Source organism: Microcaecilia unicolor, chromosome 6 (genome assembly GCF_901765095.1).
Source record: "Microcaecilia unicolor chromosome 6, aMicUni1.1, whole genome shotgun sequence".
NCBI lineage: Eukaryota > Metazoa > Chordata > Amphibia > Gymnophiona > Siphonopidae > Microcaecilia > Microcaecilia unicolor.
Window position 1 is genome coordinate 18024013 of NC_044036.1, and position 8000 is coordinate 18032012.

An 8000-nucleotide genomic window follows, 5' to 3' on the forward strand; every position below is an offset into this window, starting at 1 on the left:
CTTCCCAACAACAGTAAAGATGAACCCACCAGGAATTAGGATATCCTCACTGAAACTGTAATCTGTATTGTATAGAGAACAGTGTATAAAAATGAGCACACAATACTACTACTACTACTACTACTACTACTATTTAGCATTTCTATAGCGCTACAAGGCGTACGCAGCGCTGCACAAACATAGAAGAAAGACAGTCCCTGCTCAAAGAGCTATGTAATAAAAGTAAGCCAAGTATAGGACAATCAAGCCATTGTGACATCACTGATGAGGTTGGCTCTTATTGGTGGCCTGAGGCATTATGACATCACAATATTAGCTCTGGTTACAAGAGACTACTACTACTACTATTTAGCACTTCTATAGCACTACAAGGCATACGCAACGCTGTACACCATACATGAAAAGACAGTCCCTGCTCAAAGAGCTTACAATCTAATAGACAAAAAATAAAGTAAGCAAATCAAATCAATTAATGTGAACGGGAAGGAAGAGAGGAGGGTAGGTGGAGGCGAGTGGTTACAAGTGGTTACGAGTCAAAAGCAATGTTAAAGAGGTGGGCTTTCAGTCTAGATTTAAAGGTGGCCAAGGATGGGGCAAGATGTAGGGGCTCAGGAAGTTTATTCCAGGCGTAGGGTGCAGCGAGACAGAAGGCGCGAAGTCTGGAGTTGGCAGTAGTGGAGAAGGGAACAGATAAGAAGGATTTATCCATGGAGCGGAGTGCACGGGAAGGGGTGTAGGGAAGGACGAGTGTGGAGAGATACTGGGGAGCAACAGAGTGAGTATATTTATAGGTTAGTAGAAGAAGTTTGAACAGGATGCGAAAACGGATAGGGAGCCAGTGAAGAGGAGAGGGGTAGTATGAGTAAAGCGACCCTGGCGGAAGACGAAACGGGCAGCAGAGTTTTGAACCGACTGGAGAGGGGAGAGGTGACTAAGTGGGAGGCCAGCAAGAAGCAGCTTGCAGTAGTCTAAACGAGAGGTGACAAGGGTGTGGATGAGGGTTTTGGTAGAGTGCTCGGAAAGAAAGGGGCGGATTTTACGGATGTTGTAAAGAAAGAAACGACAGGTCTTGGCGGTCAGCTGGATATGAGCAGAGAAGGAGAGAGAAGAGTCAAAGATGACCCCAAGGTTTCGAGCTGAGGAGACAGGGAGAATGAGAGAGCCATCAACAGAAATAGAAAACGGGGGGAGCGGGGAGGTGGGTTTGGGGGGGAAAATGAGAAGCTCGGTTTTGGTCATATTTAATTTCAGGTGGTGTTGAGACATCCAGGCAGCAATGTCAGACAAGCACGCTGAAACTTTGGTTTATAACTAGTTCTGCTACCGGCTACAATAATTTTTTAAGCAGTTTTAGCGATAGGGAACTAAAAACAGATAGTTTATCCTTTTGTATCAACATACTTGTAAAACTTCCTCCTAAAGAAATCATAGAACTAACTTTATTCTGCCACTCTGTATGTATTGGAAGTGGGATTTTAAATTTGTATTTAGCTCTCGCCTTTCTCAGTAGTTCACTAGGGATCATCATCATACATGCTCCTGAGCGACAACTTTTAAATTATAGTGCACCGAAGAGCAAGGGAATTGTGGCCGTTGGAAAAATCAATCCAATAAATCGATGCGCATAATTTTTAAATGCCGCGTTACAGGTTACACGAAATGGAGAAGAAAGCGTGTAAAAAAATAGTTTGGGGACTTTGCAGCGCCTTTTCCGTGGCCCATTCCTAATGTAGCTGGTAGCAGCCGGGTCCAGAACAGAAACTCTCCTCTGATTTGCACTGCCATATTCTGAGGACACTTCAAGCCTAATATTTCAGTGCCTTCAGCCGCAGTCCAGGAAAATCATCGAGTAGCCAATGTCTAAAATCGAAGGCCATAAACCGAGAGATCATAAAGATGGTTTTATAGGGTATCTTCCGCTGGCCTGCTTTCTCCTGACTATACCGGCTGTTATTTTCCCCCCATCTGGTCTATACAGTACTGAAAGACAGGGGTCAGAGTGCTAATTAAAAATGGGCTCACTATGAAACCCTTAAATACATACATATTTGAGTTTCCAGTGGAGCTCCTGGACTTTGGCTGCTGTGGTTTTTTGAGCAGGAATGAAGCCTAGGCCTGCTGTTGTTTTGGCTTCAGCTCTTCCAGTGGACTGATCTAACCTCCTCCTTGGGCCCGCTCACCTCTGACGCAGCTTCCTGTTTTCGGTAAGGCGGGATGTCAGACTGAGAGGGAGGGAGGATGGACCTTAAGTTGCAGCGACTCGCAAATTCACAATGTGCTCCGCATCCGCGAGCGAGGAAGCAGCGCATGCGCATACGCACCAACGCTGTAAAGTTTATTATTTTTTTAATTTTAAAATTCAACTGGACGGCAGCGCCGCGGCCGGCGCCCTTGAAGGCAGGCGCCCCCCTGCGGCGCTTACCCGGCTTACCGGGTTGGCACGGCCCTGCTTAAGAGGGCCTTAGTGTCCTTGGCGGTATGTAGAGGATCATCCCATTCTTCAGTTACACAGGGCCATTTCCTCTGAGGGCCTTGGAGGTCAGACATAGAGTTTTAAATTTAGCCTTCTATTGTACTGGTAACCAATGAAGTTTTTGCAAAAATGGTGTGATGTGGTCACGTCACTTGCAACCTTCTATGAGTCTTACTGCTGCATTCTGAATCAACTGGAGCTGGTGCAGGCCCTTTGTAGTCAGACCTTTGTATAGTGCATTGCAGTAATTCAGTCTCGATGTTATCATGGCATGCACAACTGGGATAAAATTACCTTCTCGATGTAAGGAGAGAGGCAGCGTAGCTGTCGCAAATAGTAGAAGCAGCTCTTCAAGGTTGCTTGGATTTGGTTAATCAGAGTAAGTGTTGAATCTAACTATATTCCAAGGTTCCTGACTTGTGATTTGAGGAGGAGTTCATACTTTCCAAAAGGGATTTTGATGTCAGGTATGTATTGTTTATTTTCTCAGAATCTGCCTTTACCAATCAGGCAGCGGAAGCAGTGGCCCGTCTCATCTCTCTGGGCAAAGTTACATATGCCCTCCAAATATCTAGCTTTCCCAACCTTGAATCTGCTCATGGCAGTTCGGTACAGACTCAGCCGTAGCTAAGTCTGTAATTAAAGAGGAACCCAGTTTTAATTAGTTAAAGAGATATAGTTTATTAGTATTAATTAGCATTGATACATTACCCAATAATGAGGATAACAGCAATTCAGTCAATCATACAGTGGAACAGAATCACACGACACATCAGCTCTCGGTGGTACTCTGTCTCTCTCCTCCATCAGCATCTGCCTCTGTATCTGCGTCTGTCTCTCTCGCTCTGTCTCTCCTTCTGCGTCTTACACTTCTCGGGGTGCTTCCTTTATACTGTCTCAACCCAATGGATTCCAATGGGATCCAGCTTTGTCAGCAGAACTTGCTATCCCTTATCAGTTGATAAGGAACCGATAAGGGTGACTTCATTAGGTCCCAGGTTCTAACTATACACAAAAGGGGTGCAAAGCACAGGTGGCGAGATGACTTCATCGGTCATTCTGCTCTTCTCAGCTATTCTCAGCTCCCCCTCCCTCTGAGTACTCTCTAACTACGTACATCTACCCCTTATCTACTTTCATTAGCCCAAAACATCTTTCATGACTCTTCACCGATGCCAGTCCCAGGCATGTTTATAAGAGCAAAGGACCCCCTCCCGTGCCAGCTCCCTGAGAACTCAGTTCAGCTTGTGCTGCAGAAAAATGTATTTTGTATCAGAGATGACTTTGGATTTTTAAGAGAAGCCTAGCTCTTATTATGAGCCATTTGCTTGTAGAGGCCTAGCTCTTTAGCCTGAGCCATTGACCTGTATTTTACTGAGAGCAAGGGTGGCCATATATATTCAGTATCCACTTGTGTTAGGGACCCAGAGAATCTTGGTTCTACTTGGGTTCAAGCAAAGTTTGTTGTGTTTAGCCCAATCTTGAATTGATGTTTGCTTGACAGAATAACTTTGATTTGAAAGGAATTCACTAAACCATTTGATCACAGTCCCTGTTATTCATATCTGGTCCAGGCATTCGAGTAGCAATGCGTGGTCAACCAGATCGAACGCTGCTGATATAACGAATTGGAGAAGAATTACTTGGTTGCCCCTGCATAGGTATTGTTTCACATTTGTAGTTAGAAGTAGCAGCAATGTTTCCACACTACTTGACAATTTGAAGCCAAATTGTGACCAGTGTAATATAGAAATCTTTTCCAGATATAAAGAGAGTTGTTTACTAATGTAGGTTTCTTTAGTAAAAATGGGTATGCTTCCTCTCCTCTTCCGGCTCACCCTCCAATTTCCACGCCTCAGCTCTTCCTCTCTCTGATCATCACCTGATCACCTTCACACTTCTTCAACCCCCTCCAGGCCCGCCCAACATTAACCACTACTTCCAGGAATCTCCAGGCTATTGACCCTCCCACCTTATCCTCTAGTATTTCTAATCTCCTCCCCTCCATCATGTCCTCCGAGTCTGTCAACAAGGCTGTCTCCGCTTACAATGCCTCTCTCTCCTCTGCTCTGGACACCCTCGCACCATCCATCTCCCGTCCCACAAGGTGTACTAATCCCCAGCCCTGGTTGACCCCTTGCATCCGTTACCTTCGCTCCTGCGCCCGATCTGCTGAACGCCTCTGGAGGAAATCTCGCACCCATTCAGATTTCCTTCATTACAAATTCATGCTATCCTCCTTCCAGTCCTCCCTATTCCTTGCCAAACAGGACTATTACACCCAACTGACCAATTCTCTCAGCTCCAACCCTCGTCGTCTCTTCGCCACCCTTAACTCCCTCCTCAAAGTGCCCTCCGCTCCCACCCCCCCCCCCCTCACTCTCTCCTCAATCACTATCTGACTACTTCCGCGACAAGGTGCAAAAGATCAACCTTGAGTTCACTACCAAGCCATCTCCTCCTCTTCACCCTTCAACCCTCTCCCTCAACCAACCAACCCAGGCCTCTTTCTCCTCATTTCCTGATATCACCGAGGAGGAAACCCTCGAAATGCACCACTTGTTCCTCTGATCCCATCCCCACCAGCTTACTTAACACCATCTCTCATACTGTCACCCCCTCCATCTGTCATATCCTCAACCTCTCTCTCTCCACTGCAACTGTCCCTGACACCTTCAAGCATGCCGTAGTCACACCTCAAAAAACCATCACTTGACCCTACCTATCCCTCCAACTACCGTCCCATCTCCCTCCTACCCTTCCTCTCCAAAATACTTGAGCATGCCATTCACAGCCGCTGCCTTGATTTTCTCTCCTCTCATGCCATCCTCGATCCGCTTCAATCCGGTTTTCGCCCTCTACACTCGACAGAAACAGCACTCTCTAAAGTCTGTAATGACCTGTTCCTTTCCAAATCCAGAGGCCACTACTCCATCCTCAGCCTCCTCGATCTATCCGCTGCTTTTGACACTGACAATCATGATTTACTTCTTGCCACACTGTCCTCATTTGGGTTCCAGGGCTCTGTCCTCTCCTGGTTCTCCTCCACCTTCAGAGTACACTCTCATGGATCTTCCTCCACCCCCATCCCGCTCTCTGTTGGAGTTCCCCAGGGATCTGTCCTTGGACCCCTTCTTTTTTTCAATCTACACCTCTTCCCTGGGCTCACTGATCTCATCTCATGGTTTCCAGTATCATCTTTATGCTGATGACACCCAGCTGTATCTCTCCACACCAGACATCACCGCGGAGACCCAGGCCAAGGTATCGGCCTACTTATCCGACATTGCTGCATGGATGTCCAACCGCCACCTGAAACTGAACATGTCCAAGACCGAGCTTATTGTCTTTCCACCAAAACCCACTTCTCCTCTTCCTCCACTCTCTATTTCAGTTGATAACACCCTCATCCTCCCCGTCTCATCTGCCCACAACCTCGGAGTCATCTTCGACTCCTCCCTCTCCTTCTCTGTGCATATCCAGCAGATAGCCTAGACCTGTCGCTTCTTTCTCTTTAACATCAGCAAAATTCACCCTTTCCTCTCGGAGCACATCACCCGTACTCTCATCCACACTCTCATTACCTCTCGCCTTGACTACTGCAACCTACTCCTCACTGGCCTCCCACTTAACCATCTATCCCCCCTTCAATCCGTTCAGAACTCTGCTGCACGTCTTATATTCCGCCTGAACCGATATACTCATATCACCCCTCTCCTCAGGTCACTTCACTAGCTTCCAATCAGATACCGCATACAGTTCAAGCTTCTCCTTCTTACCTACAAATGCACTCAGTCTGCAGCCCCTCATTACCTCTCTAACCTCATCTCCCCTTACTTTCCCGCCCGTAACCTCCGTTCACAGGACAAATCCCTCCTCTCAGTATCCTTCTCCACCACCGCCAACTCCAGGCTCCGCTCATTCTGCCTCGCCTCACCCTATGCTTGGAATAAACTTCCTGAGCCCTTACACCAAGCCCCCTCCCCACCCATCTTCAAATCTTTGCTCAAAGCCCACCTCTTCAATGTTTCTTTCGGCACCTAACCTTTATACCTTTCAGGAAATCTAGACTGCCCCAATTTGACTGCCCCTATTTGACTGACTGTACATTTGTCCTTTAGATTGTAAGCTCCTTGAGCAGAGACTGTCCTTCTATGTTAAATTGTACAGCGCTGCGTAACCCTAGTAGCGCTTTAGAAATGTTAAGTAGTAGTAGTAGTAGTATGCTTGCCACTGGATGGTAGTTTGCAGGTGAAGTTACATCTAGCCCAGATCCCTTCAACAGCGGAGTGAGAAACATTTTGCCCATATCAGGAGGAAGACAACCAGTTTTTAACAGCTCATTGAGATTGAGTAACCAGTTTACTGCTTCCATAGGGATGGATTTGAGTAGGTATTTTGAGCATTGATCCAGGGAGCAGTTGACTCGGGAGCATTTCAACAGCAGTGATCTTACATCCTCAACTGTTAGTGGTTGAAAAGATTCCCAGTTTTGGTCAGTTTTGAGTCCTTGGATTGTAGGATCTCTGGTGTTTGAGGATGAACTATGGGTTATTTACCCAGTCAATATCAGGGTAATTGAAGTCACCCATTATTATTGTGTTGCCCAGTTTGTTTGTGTCCCTAATTTCCTTTAACATTTCTACATCTGTCTGTTCATCCTGGCCAGGAGGACGGTAGTACACTCCTATCACTATCCTTTCCCCCCATTACACATGGAATTTCAATCCACAGGGGTTCCAAGATGTATTTTGTTTCCTGTAGAATTTTCAATCTGATTCAAGGCCTTCCTTAACATACAATGCTACCCCTCCACCAATTCAATCATGCCTGGATTTTGTGTGATCTTGCGTAAATTGGACTGGGTCCGCTTGCCTGAAGTGCACTGCAACCACTAAAACTGCTTTAGGGACCTGCATACTGCTGTCATGGAGCTGGGTATGACATTTGAGGCTGGCATAGAGGCTGGCAAAAATATTTAAAAAGTTTTTTTTAGGGTGGGAGGGGGTTGGTGACCACTGGGGGAGTAAGGGGAGGCCATCTCTGATTCCCTCCGGTGGTTATCTGGTCAGTTCGGGCAACATTTTGAGGCTTGGTCATAAAAACAAATGGACCAAGTAAAGTCGCCCAAGTGCTCATCAGAGACACCCTTCTTTTTCCGTTATTGGTCGAGGATGCCCATGTGTTATGCACGCCCCAGTCCCGCCTTCGCTATGCTTCTGACACGCCCTCGTGAACTTTGGTCATCCCTGCGACGGAAAGCAGTCGAGGACGCCCCAAATCGGCTTTCGATTATGCCGATTTGTGCGACTCTGGGAGAAGGACGCCCATCTCCTGATTTGTGTCGAAAGATGGGCGCCCTTCTCTTTCGAAAATAAGCCTGATAGTGACCTACTGAACTTTGTAAGTCTAAGTGCTTTGAAAATGAGCCCCTCTGTCACCTGAAGAAATATGGATGCAGAGGCGATCAAGGTACCTGATGCAAGACATCTATGATGCTAGCGAAGACTTGATATACTTGTACTAT